Source organism: Pistacia vera, unplaced genomic scaffold, assembly GCF_008641045.1.
Source record: "Pistacia vera cultivar Batoury unplaced genomic scaffold, PisVer_v2 Contig99, whole genome shotgun sequence".
Lineage (NCBI taxonomy): Eukaryota > Viridiplantae > Streptophyta > Magnoliopsida > Sapindales > Anacardiaceae > Pistacia > Pistacia vera.
The window spans coordinates 336,108-357,471 of NW_022196878.1; the positions used below are offsets into that span (position 1 = coordinate 336,108).

Below are 21,364 nucleotides of genomic sequence, written 5' to 3' on the forward strand. Positions count from 1 at the left end.
TGATGAGAAATAATAATTATTATGTCTGAAAAAATTGGGCTGACATCGAGTCTTGTCAGTATGGGCGGTCAGAGTTTATGTAGGTTCTGCAGCCATTCAGACGCAGTACTCATACATGACGTGAGCGACAGCTTGTCAGTGCAGTGGTGTGCGCCAGATTGGCGAAAGGCTGAGATGTTTCACGGTTCCAATCCCGCACAGGCGAGGAAATCACTTGAACAGGTGAGCAACGGGACATAAAGAAGGATTTGCAGTGCAATCTGACCAACTCACAGATTCAGTAATCATTACCTCAATTCATACTATATAAAAGAGGGTTCCTCTCCCGTTCGTGGAATTAGCTAATTTCACTCTAATAGCAATTCTCTCTCTCTCTCCCTCTTGTACTCTCAAAGCTAAAAATCAACTCGCTAGACGCGACCTATTCTACATTTAATACAATATCAGTGGACGTAAGATTCACTTGTTTAAGCACCGAACCACTTTAAACAATGTTCTCATCTCTTATTCAACCCAATATCTCCATATACACGGTGTCTTCTGAGTCAGCTTAACATTTCTCATATGTAGTTGGTGTCAAAATCAAGCATCAACAATAATAATATATTCATTAGGGAAAACTTTTTTCTTTTTTTTCATATAATATAATCAGACATGATCCTAATGATATATAGATGACACGAATGGTTAATCTATCGAAGCTTTTTTCTTAAACAAATAAATACATCTGTGAATAAATATGCGTAATGCACATCCATTATACCTAAAATGTATTTGAAAACATGTCACATGTGACCAATCCATGTCCTTTTCAATCGTCAATGAAGGAATTGTCATTGTCATTGTTGGTGCTGGTGACAGTTTTGCGGCTGTTTCTGGGGCATTGGGTAGGCAGCTACAACTATAAACAAACTGGAAGCATGTACAAGAAAATAATTTTTCTAGTAAAATCTATTTTCTTAGTAGAATGAAATAGTTGATTTGTCCCAAACTGTTTTCGTGGCTACCAACCCCATTTGAAAACACTTCACCTTCACATAAAACATAGAAAAATAAAAGTAAAAAATCTCCCACAATTTCAAAGTAGATATATTTCCATTATATAGTTGAATGGATCTAGTTGACCATACTTATATTAACAATCTTTTTAATAGCAAAAGTGGATGTATCATGTACATTGGTGTTAAAATGCAATTTCCAAAATGGTGGCAAGAGTGGATCTTTCATATTATGTTACCAATTTTAGGTTTAAGAGCATCTCTGTCACCTGCTTTCCTGGTTGTCCCATTCCACTATAACATCAACATAAGAGCTTATTTCATTTATTTATCCCAACAAATCACTTAATATGAAGCACATATGCTATTATTGAAAGATACTTATACCACTTGAAGAGGTTTATTCATTCACCCCAAGGTCGCTTGATGTAAAATGTTGCTAGTAAAAGGTATTAGAACCACTTGATATATATACTTTTGAATAACAGCGGAAGCATTTCATATCGAACATTTTAGGGGTAAATGAATAAAGCATCGCCATAATAAATTAGAGGCTTGTTTCTGAAATTTGTAATAGTTAACAATTACAAATTAAGTTTATGAATCGTATATAAGGCCAACTAGAGTGGAAAATGGGTGTCAAAATTCAATAAAGTTGAAAATACTGAAGATTCTCAAGGCAACTATCAAAATTTACCTCTGCTGTTGAATAGGTTAAGAAATAGCTGTCTGTGTCGTGCATTAGTATGTAGATCTAATGTCATAAGCCGATTCCATCCAAAATTTCTCTGATGTGTGTTTTTTGAGATATAACCACATGTGAATGAAAATAAATACATAAACACTGGATTTTTAATACATACATAAAACACTTTGGATTTTAAATACATACATAAAACACTTTGGTTTTTAAAAGCTCAAGAGAGCTCAGAACAGAAGAGGATTCTAATCTTAGAGAAATGTTCTTCATGAAAAACTAGGCCAGACCAAGATCCACCCAACCAAAACTTCTAAACCCTAGGATTTATTATCCTTAACTAAAAAGCTTACCTAGTACCTCCAGATATGAATCATATGGCTTACACAAATGAAGTTGCATACCTTTTTTTTTTTTCTTTTTTTTAATGAGAATACTTTGTGTGATTATCATGTACAAGGGAACACAATGAGGGAATACATAAACAAAAATAAGTAATTTAAAAAGAAAAGAGAGGAGAGAGAGAGTTCTGATCAAGAATTTATTGGCCAATATAAGATGATTGTTGCCTTTTGATGAAATTCATTATGCTTGATCCATCGCTTGCATCACAATCTTAATCTTCCATATAAAGTGCCCCATCCGCATATTCAAGTTCTTCTAATCGAGTGTCACCCATAAGGCCGTTACATCTCCAGAATCACCCAAGGAGTTTTTGACTGCTTTAATCACCCAAATGGTATAAATAATGAGAGAAAAACAATCTTGTTAGAGAAAATGTTGAAATTGTCACAAACCACTATTAGAGGTAGCGTTGAAAAAATAAGCAAACAACATACAAGAAACTGTGCACATGATCATCCCCATTATAATCACCAAATGATTAATGTTGAAGCTAAACTGCAGATCAATGATCTTAAAGAGGTTTGTCTAAGTGTATATTATTTTTCCGGAGCGTTGAATTAATTCGCAAATATGTGAAGCTGCAGCATTTAATCTTATTATTGTAGATGAATTCATATCAAGTTCCTTAATCTTATTATTGTAGATAATCATATCAAGTTCCTTAATCTTTATTGTATATGAATCTATATGTTCCTTAATCTTATTATTGTAGATGAATCTCATATCAAGTTCCTTAAGGCTATGTCAATATTTGTATTCTCGTAGTAGTGTTCTACGATTAATGAATTTAGCAAGTGCAAAAGCTGGTGCCACAGTAAACAGTAATATGACACAAAATCAAAAAGAAAATTGTGCTTTTAACAATTCTTAGCTATAAAAGAGTTTCCTCTCACATTCCTTTTCGTCCCAATTACACATACTAAGCATACTCCATTTCATGACGATCATTTAAATTACCTGATCATTTTCGTCCAAAAAGGTTGTGAGCTCATCCAGTAACAACACTTACATGCTTCAGCTAAAGCACCAGCAATTGCAACCCTCTGTTTCTGGCCACCACTTAGAGTTTGAACTGGTCTCTGAAAAATGCAACAGACATATATTTAAGAATTTCTGGCAGATACCCCAATCACCTAAACCTAAATACTTGCACAACCCCCCTGCATATACTAGACATGCCAACGGCTTCCAAAGATTTTGACACCCTGGATCTGACTTCGTCCGGGGTCAGATTGAACTTACCAGGCCAAATGCCACATCAGCTTCTACAGTAGGCATAACAACCTGAAATACCCACACACAATTTTTTGATTTAAATATAAGCACGAACACATAAAAGAATGGTCATTAACTTATATAAACTTTCACTCAATCGTTTTACAGCATGAATTTTCAATTGATCATTTGAAAAAAAAAAAAAAAAAAGCATAAGTATAATAGAATTCTAGAAGTTTGTCTTAAAACATAACTGCCGTCGACAGGGACCATACCCATTAGTAATATAAAGGAGTAAGGAAATTCCTATTTCTTTATCATTTAATACTGGTGTTACAACTCTCTCTCAGTCACTCCAATACTCCTTACCCTTCATGTGCTGACAAGACAACTATCAAAGCCAACTCTGGCTAGGGTTTTCTACAGAATGCAACGGCAGCAACTCAAAACCTCAACACCAAGGCGGAGAACATAAGTTGAACAATTCTTTAGAATTATATTGAGGTCACTGTTGACAATGAACCAAAGGCCAATCTCCCAAAGCTGAATGCCATTTACTTGCCACCAAAAGCACACTTCACCAGAAAGTATGAACCTTTCACTGATTTAGTAATGAAAAACCAACATACAATATCACCACTTGTTTCCAATTTCTTGAACTATGGCAAAACACTCCTTAGTCATAGATTATGGGACAAGAGACTAATCTCATTGTCCAGGCTATAGGCAATTGTACAAGAGAAATTGGAGGAAAGTATAGATAACCAAAAGTTACCACAGAAGAACAATTTGATTCAATTAGGAGTATCTAGGAAGCAAAATGGTGCAAACTCAGCAAATGAAGGTATTAGTCCTATTGTCTCAGCTTATGTGAATGAAAAGTTCTGTGCAAACTATCTATCTTCATTATTTTTCTCTTCCTTCTTTTACATTTTCAAGTCTGTATTTATCTTTATATTGCATGCCAAATGAAATAAGAAGAAAGTTAAAGAAATGATTAGGAGCTGAGTCATAAGTTTTGGTGAAAGCAAAAGGGCAAATATGGTGTCATAAAGATAAAAGACAAAGTATGTTTTTTTTAAAAGTCATGATCAAGCACACAAAAATGCAGTAGAAAGAAGCAGATATATATACATTCGGGGAAAAGCTAACACTGAAGGTGTGTTGCTACTAATCTGATGACTGTCCACAAAGTTCCCAACTATCAACAAATAATTTTCTTCATAAATGCAATCAAACGAAACCACATTAATAAACAGTAAACAGGAAATTTTGAACTAGTAAGAAATATAGAAAATGAAAAACAAACTGATGGTCAGGATTTTGGAAAACAAACTCTTAGGCCTCTACATACACGGTTCCATTAGTTGGTTTCAGAAGACCAGCCAAGATCTGCATACACAAAAACCAGTACAATGTTTAAACATTTCTCAGGTTGCATGCCAGAACACCAAAACTTATCAAAGCAAACCATGACTGCAAACTACATGGTATCATCTAACGGATATAACCAGGGTCTCCCAAGTACTAGCCAGGTATTACCGGACTGATACATATGTTAATGAAATAAATTTTTGGTAATATGTAACAATATTTCAGATCATAAATGATTTTCCATTAACTATTTGCTAATATATGTGACTATGGTTACCAAACTATTGCTACTTGTGATCAAAACATCAGTACTTCTAACAAAAATATCAAAACCAATAACATTACAAATCCATAAGATGAGATGTATGATGCATCATACTACAATTTAGTCCATAACTTATCCAGTCAATATTTTGATTAAAAGTGAGAGTGTTATAGTTCATATACACTATACATAACAAACGTTTATATAAATACTTAAATAAATGAACATCTGAATTTTATTTTTTATTATTTAATTTTTTTAGGAATGACAGCCAAAAAAATTGTTTATGATTACTCAAGCATTGATTCACATAATAAAAATATTGTTATTTTTAAAATTGTTCGAGTGGGTTAGAGCCACGAGTTTGTTAAAAAACTAACAATGTTTAATTACAAATACCGATGTTTTTTATTACATTCAAAAATTTTTAGTTATCATAAACGAATTTTCAGTTACCATTTACTAATATATGGAACCACCTTCTATATCACAGCTACCAAACCATTGTTACAGGCTACCAAAACATCATTGCTTCTAATCAAAATATCGACCCGATAACGTACCATACTCATGTGTAGTATGACGCATACTACAATACTGACTTGATAACATTACCAGATCGATATTTTGATTACAAATAAGAATGTTATGGTTTCCTATAACAATGTTTCCATAAACGCCATCTAAAGTAGTTAAATATTGGTAACTGAAAAAAAAAAAAATTGTTAGATAACTAAAACATTGTTACATGTAATCAAACACATGCTACGCGTAATAAAAAAAATCAGTCTAATACATTATCAGGTTGGTTACTTAGCAAATCCCTAGTAGACCCATGTAAATAATAATCAAAACACTAACAAAAACCGACATGAAGAAAGCAAAATGAAAACGCAAGAACCTTCAAAAGGGTAGATTTTCACACCCATTTGGCCCAAGAAGCATCCACAACTGCCCAGAAGGAACAGAAAGCGAGCAGTCCTTTAGAATTGGCACCAACTTGCGCTGCTGTAGTGATGGAGTAGCTGAGATTTTCACTCAATGGCTTCAGCTTTCTCAGTGACATCACTCTGCCCAAACATACATAAATAAGCTTAAACACTAGAAGCAAAAGACAGAAAATTACAAGAGAAACACAAAAAAAAAAAGACGGAAAAAAAAAAATGGCATAAAGTGTTTTGAGAAAATGCCTAGCTGAAAAACTATGGTTAAGTTTGGACCTGGAAAGAGGTTGGCGTGGGTGGTGTACTAGCGGAGGTGTAAAGGCGGAAGGAGAGAACAGAGATTCATGGTTTGTGAAATTGAGCCAATCATATTCATTTTCTTGCCCACAGGGTTTCAGAATTGGGCTTGTGCAATTCGTTTTTTGGGTTGGGTTGAATTAATCACAGTTTGAGGAAAGTAAAACTATTATAACTGATTAAAGAGAGAAATTTTATTGTGACCTCGAAGTTTGCAATTGAGAAAGTAGCCTTCAAATTACTTTGCATTTTTTTTTTTAGTTTGAAAAACTGACCTGGCACAGTTAAGAATCACTAACATGCAAAAAGGTGTAGACGGAAAGATTTAAACTATAGTAGTAGTACAATTAATGGAAATTTGTTAAATTTGAAAATTAAAACACGCCCCTTCAAAATCGATTAAGCGACGGACTCAACCCAAAATAAGTGATAGATAAAACACCTAACTTCTCTCTTGTGATTTTCGTTCCCATTTTCCGACAAATCTGCTCTTTGGATTTTCTTTTCCTTGTGTTACACAAACAACATGACTAACATTAACAAATCTGAGGAAAACCCAACCCCACTCCTCAAATTCTATGTCCGGAATTGTTCAAAGATTGTAGAAGAAGAGGTTCTGTGGGAGCTTTCGATGAGTGAAGTTGCTTTACCAACAGAGGACATATCGGCGACAGAAGAACAGACAACAAGCTCTGTAAATGGGTCTGAAGACAAGGACGCTGACATAAAATTCCGATGGGAGGAGGAAGAACAAGTACTTTCCTTACTATTTTATGAAAAAATTGTTTGTGGTGCCAATTTGGGGGGCATTTAGTTGGTGTTGTTATTAGGGTGGTTTTGGCATTTTGTCAGCAGTTGGAGGCATCGAGGGAGTGGCTGTTTTTGGGTTCAGAGGACAGGGGAAGGCATGGAGAGTTGTAGGGAGGTTTTGTGGGAGGTTAGAGGGCTGGATATGGCAGGAGGGGGCAGAATAGAGGGGCTAAGGGCTGCCTTACAATTGCAAGGCTAGCCACGTGCAGCTACCTGTGGCCAGCCCTGTAATATGCAGGACAGCCCCCAGCCCCCTATTCCACCCCCTCTTACCATCCCTAGCCATCTCAGCAATCGAACCTACCACAACAGCTCTGTAGGGCCTGCCTTGGCTTCCCCGATCCTTTCAAAGCCAAAACACCACCCCCCGATGCCTCAAAGCCCATATCCCCCCCAATTTGAGCCTATTGGTTGTTTTGGTTTCTTTTTTTGCTGATATTTAGTTATATTGATTGTGTAGTGTTGCGAAGCAAATTATAAAGATTATGGGTTGGAGGTTGTAACCGATAGGATACCATATGTTCCTGCAAGGGTAACAATTAGGTCGAGTTGGCGAGTGTTTATGAGAATAAATGAGATTTTAGGTGGACAAAGAGGGTATGGACCGATTCAAGATAGTTGTTTCAGTTAATTTGTGGACATAGAAGAGAATTGGAATAAGGCGTTCTAGGGCAGGCAGCACATATATGTTGCTTGCACAGTTAAAGCAAAAAAGAATGAAACGTGGTTCGTGGTGGATGGGAAGCCACTTGTTGGGATGATGGAATTTGCCTTGACATGTTTAAGATGTAGGGCATTTCCAGAAGCGGAAGAGGAAGAGAGAATAAAGAGAGTACGGTAGTCAAAACCTTTGTTATAAAGGTTTTTTTTTTTTTGGGGGGGGGGGGGGGGGGGGGGCCGCGAGGGCCGGCAATGTCTATTGGATGTGATTTAGAGGATAGATAGGAGGAAGAAGGCTATACCTCTTTGGAGAAGTTTAGGATGTGCCTAGTATGGTTCTTGCATTCCAACCTAATGGCTTGTGACTCAACAAAAGCGATTAATCTGGATTGGGTGCAGTTTGCAAGCAACCAGGAGTTCTTTAATGCTTATCTGTGGGGAAGGTTATCATTTCAGCTAACCATTGATTCCCTATGCAGAAAAGACATGCCGATAAAGCATCGCCAATATGTTGGGAAGGAGAGACCAAGCACTTATAATTTGTTTGGCTTCCCATGGGTAATGCAGGTAAATATTAATAGCTTTTTGTTATATTTTTTGTATTATATGTGTTTTAATTTTGATATGGACTGTTTTGCTTATAATATAGGCTTGGATGTATGAGGTCGTCTCCGTCCTGGCTAGGGGGGGGGGGGGGGGGGGGGAGGAAGGGAGGGGGGTGAGGGGGCTGAAGGAGACTTTGGATGAGCCACTGCAATTTCCTAGGATGTTGCAGTGGCACACCAAGAAGTGTGCCCATTAGGACTATGACAAAATAGAAATGAAAATTCAAGTGGCTTGGATAAGATTAAAGGATTATTCTTTTGAATAAGTATTTGCTTTTAAATGAAGCTTAAATTTGATTGATTTTTTTTCTTATTGCAACGAGTCGTTCGTCCATTCATCACCCCTACTAGAGGTGAATTGGGAGCGAATTATGTTACATCGTTTGTATCACTGGACGATGTAACAGATAAGGGGATATACCACCTAATGCGAGACCTAGAAAGGGTCACGCATTTGACTATAACTGCAGGGCCACTGGTTGAGCATGTGGTTGAGGCCGAAGCTATAGTTGGTGGGAGGGAAGAGGATGAAGAGATGGATGCTGAGGTTCGTACGCCTCCACCCAATTGGCAAACCAGTACAGCAAGTGCCAATTTGCCGAAGCGTCGAGAGAATGAGGTGGTTTACCCCATAAACAGTATATTTGATAGCTTTAGAACTGCGTTTATGAGAAGTTTGAGAAGATGGAAGAATGGATGAAAAGGGTGGAGGAGAAAATTGATGGAGTTTTGAAAGCGGTTGAAGTGCAACCTCAACAAAAAAGAGAGAGTCGAAAGAGTAAGCATGTAAAATCTCTTTTCATGGAAATAAAGTATGAAAAGAAGAGGAGGACGAAGAAAGAAAAAGAGGAGGTCTGTGAAAGTGGAGAAGCAGAGGAGGAGGAGAATGAGGAAGGCGAAGGTAGTGAGGAAATGAAATCAGAGGATTAAAAGGTTGATTTGTATAGGCCAATAGATGAGGAAAGGAAAAAACTATTCTATACCTATTACAATGAGAAAGAAAGTGATGGTTCTGAGAAGTGCAAGACCGGGGATTATCCCCCGGGAGTGGTTTGAAAAGACGTTGACAATGGGTAGCTGACTCAATGACTCTGTGAGTTATTTTCCCGTATTTTTTCTTATTTTTTCTTATGTTTCCCATGAGGTATTTATGTGATCACTTAAGTGATCTATGTGCAAAAAATAGATATGTTGTGTTTGGCAAGACCCTTATCATGTTGTTTTGATTTGATGCAGCACATCGATGAGGCATTGACACTGATGAGGGTGCGACAAAGCACCAAATCATGGATGTCTCATTTGGCCAAAGCTTAGTGAGCATCTATGAGATGTTAATGAGGAAGGCCAAGAATGGAGGTGCAACAAGGGGAGGCAAGTGGAAAAGAATGGCCGTAGAAGAGTTTGATGGTATCCTGACTGAGTATCGATTTGATGAGAGGATAATACAGTACACACGAGGGGAAAGGCCTAAATATGGCAATAGTTGGGCTAACGCGAAAATGGTGTACTGCATTATGAACATCAAGATAATGCACTGGCTAACCGTCGTATGGCAACTCAATGAGGGCTTGTTGAGGATCCTTGATTGCAACTCGACTATTTGTCAGGAGATGGAGCTAAAGACGGAGATGTAGCCGCTATGTCAGTTATTCCTATGACTGTTGCGAGACAGCGGCCTATTTGAGCACTTGGGTGATTCATTACTGATGTTAAAGTGGCCACACAAGCGTGTTCCTATCCCGATTAATGACATAAGGTAAATTGTCTATAAAACTCACATATTGCAATTGTTCTATAATCTAATTCTAATAGTAATGTCTTCTGGATATTGTAGTGCTAATTGTGGGGAACTTCTTGAGTTTGACATGACAAACACCCCAATGGACAACTTGAATGACGATAGCATAAGCAACTTTCGGGAGCGCTTGGCGGTTGAGTGCTTTTACGGAGAGATGGATCCCCTAATTGCTATGGACTGTGCTGAGGTGGTAGGTGGTTTATTTCTTGCCATTCATACTTTCTTTTTATACTTATTTTTTGTCACGAAATGTTTGATTGAGGTTTTAATGCATGGGTGAAGCTTTAACACTCTGATGTGGCCAAAAATTAAAACTTGCAAAAGATGCCATTGAGTTGCTGAGTTTTGCAGGGAGTTGCAAGCACTGATGTGGTGTTTTTTTAATCTTTGTTTGCTCATTGAATTGAGACTTGTGTTTGGGGATTGTCTTTTCTTTATGACATTAATTTGGTGAATTTTGTTTGTGAGACTAAGATGTTATTTCTTAGATGTTGTTAGGATTGTGAAGCACACCATGGAAATTATCAACCTTTTGACTGACCAAAACCCAATCCAAGTCATTGTTGATGTTGTCATCAATAGGTATGGAAGTTGGACTTAGAGTTTTGTATTTTATGTGAATTGCATTTCTTATATGGATAATTGGGTTGTCTTGAATTGGATCAATTAATGTTGTTAGGCATTAGGCTATTGATAATTGGGTTGTGGTGCATTAAACTAATGTTATGTATGCTTTGTTGTCAAGGCTAAGGCTGGATAATGTTAAAGGGGGTGTTGTAGAAGAAGATGAAGAGGTTGTTGCTGCTGCTACTGATGTTGAAGGGGTGCTTGATAATTTTGAAGGATGGGAAAGTGGCTGAAGACAATGATGAAGAGGGAGGATAGAGGCTGATGAGGCTGTTGTTATTTTGGGTTGCTTTAGGACATTTATTTCTTGTTTATAATGATTTGTTTTCCTTTTTACTTTGACTTTAATTAGAAATACACTTTCTTAGTTTAATTATCTCTTACTATAAAAGAGATGAATGTTGTATTTTCATCTAATTGAGACATTTCATATTTATAAAAGAGCAATTTAGTATTTCTTTCCTTTTTTGACTTTGAGTTTATATAGTAATCTTTGTTAAATGGAATTAATATGTGTTGATGCAAATAGGTTGTCAAATTGAGGAGAAAATATGAAATTAATATGTGTTGATGCAATTAGGTTGTCAAATTGAGGAGAAAATATGGAGTTAATATGTGTTAATACAATTAGGTTGTCAAATTGAGGAGAAACATACTTTTGAATAACAGCGGAAGCATTTCATATCGAACAATTTTAGAGGGTAAATGAAATAAAGCATCGCCATAATAAATTAGAGGCTTGTTTGAAATTTGTATAGTAATAAACTTACAAATTAAGTTTATGAATCGTATATAAGGCCAACTAGAGTGGAAAATGGGTGTCCAAAATTCAATAAAGTTGAAATAACTGAAGATTTCTCAAGGCATACTATCAAAATTTACCTCTGCTGTTGAATAGGTTAAGAAATATGCTTGTTGTGTCGTGCATTAGTATGTAGATCTAATGTCATAAGCCGATCCATCCAAAATCTTCTCTTGATTTGTGTTTTTTGAGATATAACCACATTGATGAAAAATAAATACATAAAACACTTTGGATTTTTAAATACATATAAAACACTTTGGATTTTTAAATACATATAAAAACACTTTGGATTTTTAAAAGCTCAAGAGAGCCAGATCAGAAGAGGATTTAATCTTAGAGAAATGTCTTCATGAAAAACTAGGCCCGACCAAGATTTCACCCAACCAAAACTTCTAAACCCTAGCTGATTATTATCCTTAACTAAAAGCTTACTAGTACCTCCAGATATGAATCATATGGCTTACACAATGAAGTTGCATACCGTTTTTTTTTTTTTTTTTTTCAATGAGAATACATTTGTGTGATTATCTACTGTACAAGGGAACACAATGAGGAATACATAAACAAAAATAAGTAATTTAAAAAGAAAGAAGAGAGAGAGAGAGTTCTGATCAAGAATTTATCTGGCCAATATAAGATGATTGTTGCTTTGATGAAATTCATTATGCTTGATCCATCGCCTTGATCACAATCTTACCATTTCATATAAAGTGCCCCATCCGCATATTCAAGTTCTTCTAACGATGTGTCACCTAAGGCCGTTACATCTCCAGAATCACCCAAGGAGTTTTTGACTGCTTTAATCACCCCAAACTGGTATAAATAATGAGAGAGAAAAACAATCTTGTTCAGAGAAAATGTTGAAATTGTCAACAAACCACTATTAAGAGGTAGCGTTGAAAAAATAAGCAAACAACATACAAGAAACTGTGCACATGATTCATCACCATTATAATCACCCAAATTGATTAGTTGAAGCTAAACTGCAGATCAATGATCTTAAGAGGTTTGTCTAAGTGTATATTATTTTTCCGGAGCGTTGAATTAATTCGCAAATAATGTGAAGCTGCAGCATTAATCTTATTATTGTAGATGAATCTCATATCAAGTTCCTTAATCTTATTATTGTAGATGAATCTCATATCAAGTTCCTTAATCTTATTATGTATATGATCTCTATCAAGTTCTTAATCTTATATTAGATGAATCTCTATCAAGTCCTTAGGCTATGTCAATATTGTAATTCTCTTAGTAGTGTTCTACGATAATGAATTTATGCAAGTGCAAAAGCTGGTGCCACAGTTAAACAGTAATATCGACACCAAAATCAAAAAGAAAATTGTGCTTTTAACAATTCTTAGCTATAAAAGAGTTTCCATCATCACATTCCTTTTCGTCCCAATTACACATACTAAGCATACTCCATTTCATGACGATCATTTAAATTACCTGATCATTCGTCCAAAAAGGTTGTGAGCTCACCAGTAACAACACTTTACATGCTTCAGCTAAAGCACCAGCAATTGAACCCTCGTTTCTGGCCACCACTTAGAGTTTGAACTGGTCTCTGAAAAATGCAACAGACTATATTAAGAATTTTGCAGATACCCCCAATCACCTAAACCTAATACTTGCACAACTACCTGCATATACTTAGACATGCCAACGGCTCCAAAGATTTGACACACCTGGATCTGACTTCGTCAGGGGTCAGATTGAACTTACCAAGGCCAAATGCCACATCAGCTTCTACAGTAGGCATAACAACTGAAATACCCACACACAATTTTTGATTTCAAATATAAGCACGAACACATAAAAGACAGGTCATAACTTTATATAACTTTCACTCAATCGTTTTAACCATGAATTTTCAATTGATCATTTGAAAAAAAAAAAAAAAAGCATAAGTATAATAGATTCTAGCAGTTTGTCTTAAAACATAACTGCCGTCGACAGGGACCATACCCATTAGTAATATAAAGGAGTAAGGAAATTCCTATTTCTTTATTCATTTAATACATGGTGTTACAACTCTCTCTCAGTCACTCCAATACTCTTCCCTTCATGTGCTGACAAGACAACTATCAAGACCAACTGGCTAGGGTTTTTACCAGAATGCAAAGCAGCAACTCAAAACCTCAACACCAAGGGGAGAACATAAGTATGAACAATTCTTTAGCAATTTATATTGAGGTCACTGTTGACAATTGAACCAAAGGCCAATCTCCCAAAGCTGAATGCCATTTACTTGCCACCAAAAGCAACCTTCACCAGAAGTATGAACTTCACTTGATTTGTAATGAAAAACCAACATACAATATCACCACTTGTTTCCAATTTTCTGAACTATGGCAAAACACCTCCTTAGCTAGTGATTATGGGACAAGAGACTAATCTCATTGTCCAGGCTATATAGGCAATTGTACAAGAGAAATATGGAGGAAAGTATAGATAACCAAAAGTTACCACAGAGAACCATTTGATTCAATAGGAGTACTAGGAAGCAAATGGTGCAAACTAGCAAAATGAAGGTATTAGTCATATTGTCTCAGCTTATGTGAATGAAAAGTTCTGTGCAAACATATCTATCTTCATTATTTTTCTCTTCCTTCTTTACATTTCAAGTCCTGTTATCATCTCTTTATATTGCATGCCAAATGAAATAAGAAGAAAGTTAAAGAAATGATTAGTCGACTGAGTCTTCATAAGTTATCATGTGGAAAGCAAAAGGGCAAATATGGTGTCATAAAGATAACAGACAAGTATGCTTTTTTTAAAAGTCATGATCAAGCACACAAAAATGCAGTAGAAAGAAGCAGATATATACATTCGGGGAAAAGTAACACTGAGAGTGTGTTGCTACTAATCTGATGAATACACAAAGTTTCCCAAACTATCAACAAAATAATCTTCATAAATGCAATCAACGAAACCACATTAAATAAACAGTAAACAGGAAATTTTGAACTAGTAAGAAATATAGAAAATGAAAAACAAACCTGATGGTCAGGATTTTGGAAAACAAAACTCTTAGGCCTCTTAACATACCGGTTCCATTAGTTGGTTTCAGAAGACCAGCCAAGATCTGCATCACAAAAACCCAGTACAATCGTTATAACTCATTTCTCAGGTTGCATGCCAGAACACCAAAACTTATCAAAGCAAACCATGACTGCAAACTACATGGTAATCATCTAACTGGATATAACCAGGGTTCTCCTATAGTACTAGCAGGTATTACCGGACTGAACATATGTTAATGAAATAATATTTTTGGTAATATGTAACAATATTTCAGTTATCATAAATGATTTTCCATTAACTATTTGCTAATATATGTGACTATGGTTACCAAACTATTGCTACTTGTGATCAAAACATCAGTACTTCTAACAAAAATATCAACCCAATAACATTATCAAATCCATAAGATGAGATGGTATGATGCATCATACTACAATATTAGTTCCATAACATTATCCAGTCATATTTGATTAAAAGTGAGAGTGTTATAGTATAAACACTATATCCATACAAACGTTAATTATAAAATACTTAAATAAATGACATCTGAATTTTTTATTTTTTATTATTTAATTTTTTAGGAATGACAGCCAAAAAAATTGTTTATGATTACTCAGCATTGATTCACATAATAAAAATTTGTTATTTTTAAAATTGTCGAGTGGGTTAGAGCCACGAGTTGTTACAAAACTAAACAATGTTTTAATTACAAATACCGATGTTTTTATTACATTCAAAAATATTTTAGTTATCATAAACGAATTTTCAGTTACCATTTACTAATATATGGAACCACCTTCATCACAGCTACCAAACCATTGTTACAGGCTACCAAAACTCATTGCTTCTAATCAAAATATCGACCCGATAACGTTACCATACTCATGTGTAGTATGACGCAACAACTACATACTGACTTGATAACATTACCAGAACGATATTTGATACAAATAAGAATGTTATGGTTTCCTATAACAATGTTTCATAACCGCCATCTAAAGTAGTTAAAATATGGTAACTGAAAAAAAAAAAAAATGTTGATAACTAAAACATTGTTACAGTAATCAAACACATGCTACGCGTAATAAAAAAAAAACAGTCTAATACATTATCAGGTTGGTTACTTAGCAAATCCCTAGATGACCCATGTAAATAATAATCAAAACACTAACAAAAACCGACATGAAGAAAGCAAAATGAAAACGCAAGAACCTTCAAAAGGGTAGATTTCCACACCATTGGCCCAAGAAGCATCACAAATGCCGAAGGAACAGAAAGCGAGCAGTCCTTTAGAATTGGCACCAACTGCGTGCTTGTAGTGATGGAGTAGCTGAGATTTTCACATCAATGGCTTCAGCTTCTCAGTGACATCACTCCTGCACAAACATACATAAATAAGCTAAACATAGAAGCAAAAGACAGAAAATTACAAGAGAAACACAAAAAAAATTAAAAGACGGAAAAAAATTGGCATAAATGTGTTTGAGAAAATGCTAGTGAAAAACTATGGTTAAGTTTGGACTGGAAAGAAGGTTGGCGTGGAGTGGAGGTACTAGCGGAGGTGTAAAGGCCGGAAGGAGAGAACAGAGATTCATGGTTTGTGAAATTGAGCTCAATCATATCTCATTTTCTCTGCCACAGGGTTTCAGAATTGGGCTTGTGCAATCGTTTTTTGGGTTGGGTTGAATTAATCACAGTTTGAGGAAAGTAAAACTATTATAACTTGATTAAAGAGGAAATTTATTGTGACTCTGAAGTTTGCAATTGAGAAGTAGCCTTCAAATTAACTTGCATTTTTTTTTTTAAGTTTAAAAACTGACCTGGCACAGTTAAGAATCACTTAACATGCAAAAAGGGTTAGACCGGAAAGATTTAAACATATATGAGTAGTAGTACAATTAATGGAAATTTGTTTAAATTTTGAAAATTAAAACACGCTCCCCTTCAAATCGATTAAGCGCGGACTCAACCCAAAATAAGTGTAGATAAACACACTAACTTCTCTCTTGTGATTTTCGTTCCCATTTTCCGACAAATCTTTGCTCTTTGGATTTTCTTTTCCTTGTTAGTTACACAACAAACAATGACTAACATTAACAAATCTGAGGAAAACCCAACCCCATCCTCAAATTCTATAGTCGGCAATTGTTCAAAGATTGTAGAAGAAGAGGTTCTGGTGGAGCTTTCGATGAGGAAGTTGCTTTACAACAGAGGACATATCGGCGACAGAAGAACAGACAACAAGCTCTGTAAATGGGTCTGAAGACAAGGACGCTGACATAAATTCCGATGAGGAGGAGGAAGAAAAAGTACTTTCCTTACTATTTTATGAAAAAATTGTTTGTTGGTGCCAATTTGGGGGCATTTAGTTGGTGTGGTTTTAGGGTGGTTGTGGCATTTTGTCCAGCAGTTGGCAGGCATCGAGGGAGTGGCTGTTTTTGGTTCCAGAGGACAGGGGAAGGCTGGGAAGTGTAGGGAGGTTGTTTGTGGGAGGGTAGAGGGCTGGATATGGCAGGAGGGGGCAGAAAGAGGGGCTAAGGGCTGCCTTACCTATGCAAGGCTAGCCACGTGCAGTACCGTGGCCAGCCCTGTAATATGCAGGACAGCCCCAGCCCCCCTATTCCACCCCCTCTTACCATCCCTAGCCATCTCCAGCATCGAACCTACCACAACAGCTCTGTAGGGCCTGCCTGGCTCCCCGATCCTTTCAAGCCAAAAACACCCATCCCCGATGCCCTCAAAGCCCATATCCCCCCAATTGCAGCCTATTGGTTGTTTTGGTTTCTTTTTTGCTGATATTTAGTTTATATTGATTGTGTAGTGTTGCTGAAGCATAAATTATAAGATTAGGGTTGGAGGTTGTAACCGATAGGATACCATATGTTCCTGCAAGGGTAACAATTAGGTCGAGTTGGCGAGTGTTATGAGAATAAATGAGATTTTGGTGGACAAAGAGGGGTATGGACCGATTCAAAGATAGTTGTTTCAGTTAATTTGTGGACATAGAAGAGAATTGGAATAAGGCGTTCTAGGGCAGGCAGCACATTAATGTTGCTGCCCCAGTTAAAAGCAAAAAAGAATGAAACGTGGTTCGTGGTGGATGGGAAGCCAAGTTTGGGATGATGGATTTGCCTTGATGACATGTTTAAGTGTAGGGCATTTCCAGAAGCGGAAGAGGAAGAGAGATAAGAAGAGTACGTGTCAAAACCTTTGTTATAAAGGTTTTTTTTTTTTTGGGGAGGGGGGGGGGGGGGGGGGCCGGCGAGGGCGGCAATCGTCTATTATGCATGTGATAGAGGATAGATTAGGGAGAGAGGCTATCCTCTTTGGAGAAGTTTAGGATGTGCCTAGTATGGTTCTTGCATTCCAACCTAATGGCTTGTGACTCACAAAAGCGATTAATCTGGATTGGGTGCAGTTTGCAAGCAACCAGGAGTTCTTTAAGCTTATCTGTGGGGAAGGTTATCATTTCAGCTAACCATTGATTTCTATGCAGAAAAGACATGCCGATAAAGCATCGCCAATATGTTGGGAAGGAGGGACCAAGCACTTATAATTTGTTTGGCTTCCCATGGGTAATGCAGGTAAATATTAATAGCTTTTTGTTATATTTTGTATATATGTGTTTAATTTTGATATGGACTGTTTTGCTTATAATATAGGCTTGGATGTATGAGTCGTCTCCGTCCTGGCTAGGGGGGGGGGGGGGGGGGGGGGGGGGGGGGGGAGGAAGGGAGGGGGGTGGGGGCTGAAGGAGACTTTGGATGAGCCTGCAATTTCCTAGGATGTTGCAGTGGCACCCAGAAGGTGCCCATTAGGACTAGACAAAATAGAAATGAAAATTCAAGTGGCTTGGATAAGATTAAAGGATTATTTTTTGAATAAGTATTGCTTTTAAATGAAGCTTAAATTTGATTGATTTTTTCTTATTGCAACGAGTCGTTCGTCCATCATCACCCTACTAGAGGTGAATGGGAGCGAATTATGTTACATCGTTGTATCACTGGACGATGTAACAGATAAGGGGATATACACCTAATGCGAGACTGAAAGGGTCACGCATTTGACTATAACTGCAGGGCACGGTTGAGCATTGGGGTTGAGGCCGAAGCTTAGTTGGTGGGAGGGAAGAGGATGAAGAGATGGATGCTGAGGTTCGTACGCCTCCACCCAATTGGCAAAAAACGTACACCTTGTGAATTTGGGCCTTTTTTATAGTGAGCACTCGTTGATTTCAGAAATGTTATCAATTCAACTTTCAAATTTATCAACAATTTTTCATCAATTTAACTTCCAAAAAAATATATTAGCCTCTTAATAATGTTGACAATGTTAAATTGATAAAATTAGATGAATAGTAAAAATGTCCGGCTGTGTTTGTTTTATTTTTGAAGTAGTATTTTTTAAAAATTAGAATTGAGTTGTTATTACAAAGTAAGATTTAAAAATTAATAAAAACACCTCATAGGTTTGTTAATTTAGCTAAACACCCCTTACAATAAAAAATTTATAAATTAACAAAAACACCCTCACACACCTACATTTGTCAGATTCCTACTACTACCGTCAGAAGATGGCTGAAACTGACAAATGTGGGTAGATGGAGGTGTTTTTGTCAATTTATAAATTTTTTTGTTAAGGCTATTTAATTAAATTAATGAACCTATGAGAGTTTTAAAAGGTTGAATAAAATAAGATTGAATTTTGATAATAGATGTATTTTTGGTGGAATAGGAATAGGATTGGGGAAAAAAAGTAAAGCAAACAGGCGCGTCGTATCCTTAAAAAAGGGAGGTTAGGATCGCATGTTCAAAACTAGTCGCTGCTCACTACAAATAAGCCAAACACATGAAGGTTGGAATCGTATTTTCAAAGCTAGCCAGTGCCCTACAAAAAAAGTCAAAACACATGAGAGTATGCTGTTAAAAAACCCACTACTTTCAAACGATTGTATAGTTGATGTTACATAATATGTAGAATTATTACACCTTAGAAAATGAAACATCACAGATATGAAAGTTTGTAAGAAATTGTATAAAACATAGTTGATGTTTTGTTTTTTCGTAGCAAGAAAATGAAAACCATAAGTTTTACCATCAAAACATAATTATTTATAATTAATAAATTTGTACTCACTTTAAAACTTAGTTGATGAGAAAATATATAATTATTATGTCTGAAAAAATTGGGCTGACATCGAGTCTTGTCAGTATGGGCGGTCAGAGTTTATGTAGGTTCTGCAGCCATTCAGACGCAGTCACATCGCATACTGACGTGAGCGACATGCTCCTGTCAGTGCAGTGGGTGTGCGCCAGATTGGCGAAAGGCTGGAGATGTTTCACGTGTCCAATCCCTGCACAAGGCGAGGAAATCACTTGAACAGGTGAGCAACGGGACATAAAGAAGGATTTGCAGTGCAATCTGACCAACTCACAGATTCAGTAATCATTACCTCAATTCATCCTACTATAAAAAGAGGGTTCCTCTCCCGTTCGTGGAATTAGCTAATTTCACTCTATAATAGCATATTCTCTCTCTCTCTCCCTCTTGTACTCTCAAAGCTAAAAATCAACTCGCTAGACGCGACCTATTCTTACATATTAATACAATATCAGTGGACGTAAGATTCACTTGTTTAAGCATCCGAACCACTTTAAACATTGTTCTTCATCTCTTATTCAACCCAATATCTCCATATACACGTGTGTCTTCTGAGTCAGCTTAACATTTCTCATATGTAGTTGGTGTCAAAATCAAGCATCAACAATAATAATATATTTCATTAGGTAAAACTTTTTTTCTTTTTTTTCATATAATATAATCATGACATGATCCTAATGATATATAGATGACACGATATGGTTAATCTATTCGAAGCTTTTTTCTTAAAACAAATAAATACATCTGTGAATAAATATGCGTATATGACACATCCATTATACCTAAAATTGTATTTGAAACCATGTCACATGTGACCAATCCATGTCCTTTTCCAATTTCGTCAATGAAGGAATTGTCATTGTCATTGTTGGTGCTGTCTGACAGTCTTTTGCGCTGTTTCTGGGGCATTGGGTAGGCAGCTACAACTATAAACAAACTTGGAAGCATGTACAAGAACATAATTTTTTCTAGTAAAATCTATTTTCTTTAGTAGAATGAAATAAGTTGATTTGTCCCAAACTGTTTTCGTGGCTTACCAACCCCATTTGAATAACACTTCACCTTCACATAAAACATAGAAAAATAAAAGTAAAAAATCTCCCACAATTTCAAAAGTTAGATATATTTCCATTATAATAGTTGAATGGATCTAGTTGACCATACTTTATATTATACAATCATTTTTAATAGCAAAAGTGGATGTATCATGTACATCTGGGTTTAAAATGCAATTTCCAAAATGGTGGCAAGAGTGGATCTTTCATATTATGTTACCAATTTTAGGTTTAAGAGCATCTTCTGTCACCTGCTTTCCTGGTTGTCCCATTTCCACTATAACATCAACATAAGAGCTTATTTCATTTATTTATCCCAACAAAATCACTTAATATGAAGCACATATGCTATTATTGAAAGATACTTATACCACTTGAAGACGGGTTTATTTCATTCACCCCAATGAGGTCGCTTGATGTAAAATGTTGCTAGTAAAAGGTATTAGAACCACTTGATATATAATACTTTTGAATAACAGCGGAAGCATTTCATATCGAACAATTTTAGAGGGTAAATGAAATAAAGCATCGCCATAATAAATTAGAGGCTTGTTTCTGAAATTTGTAATAGTACTAAACTTACAAATTAAGTTTATGAATCGTATATAAGGCCAACTAGAGT

The 21,364-nt window shown here is 36.1% G+C and overlaps 2 pseudogenes; both read right to left on the minus strand.

The window, feature by feature from the left end:
- Positions 1-2,311: 2,311 nt before the first annotated feature.
- LOC116121492 lies at positions 2,312-6,668 on the minus strand (annotated as a pseudogene).
- Positions 6,669-12,111: 5,443 nt separating this feature from the next.
- On the minus strand, positions 12,112-16,156 carry LOC116121493 (annotated as a pseudogene).
- Positions 16,157-21,364: the final 5,208 nt, after the last annotated feature.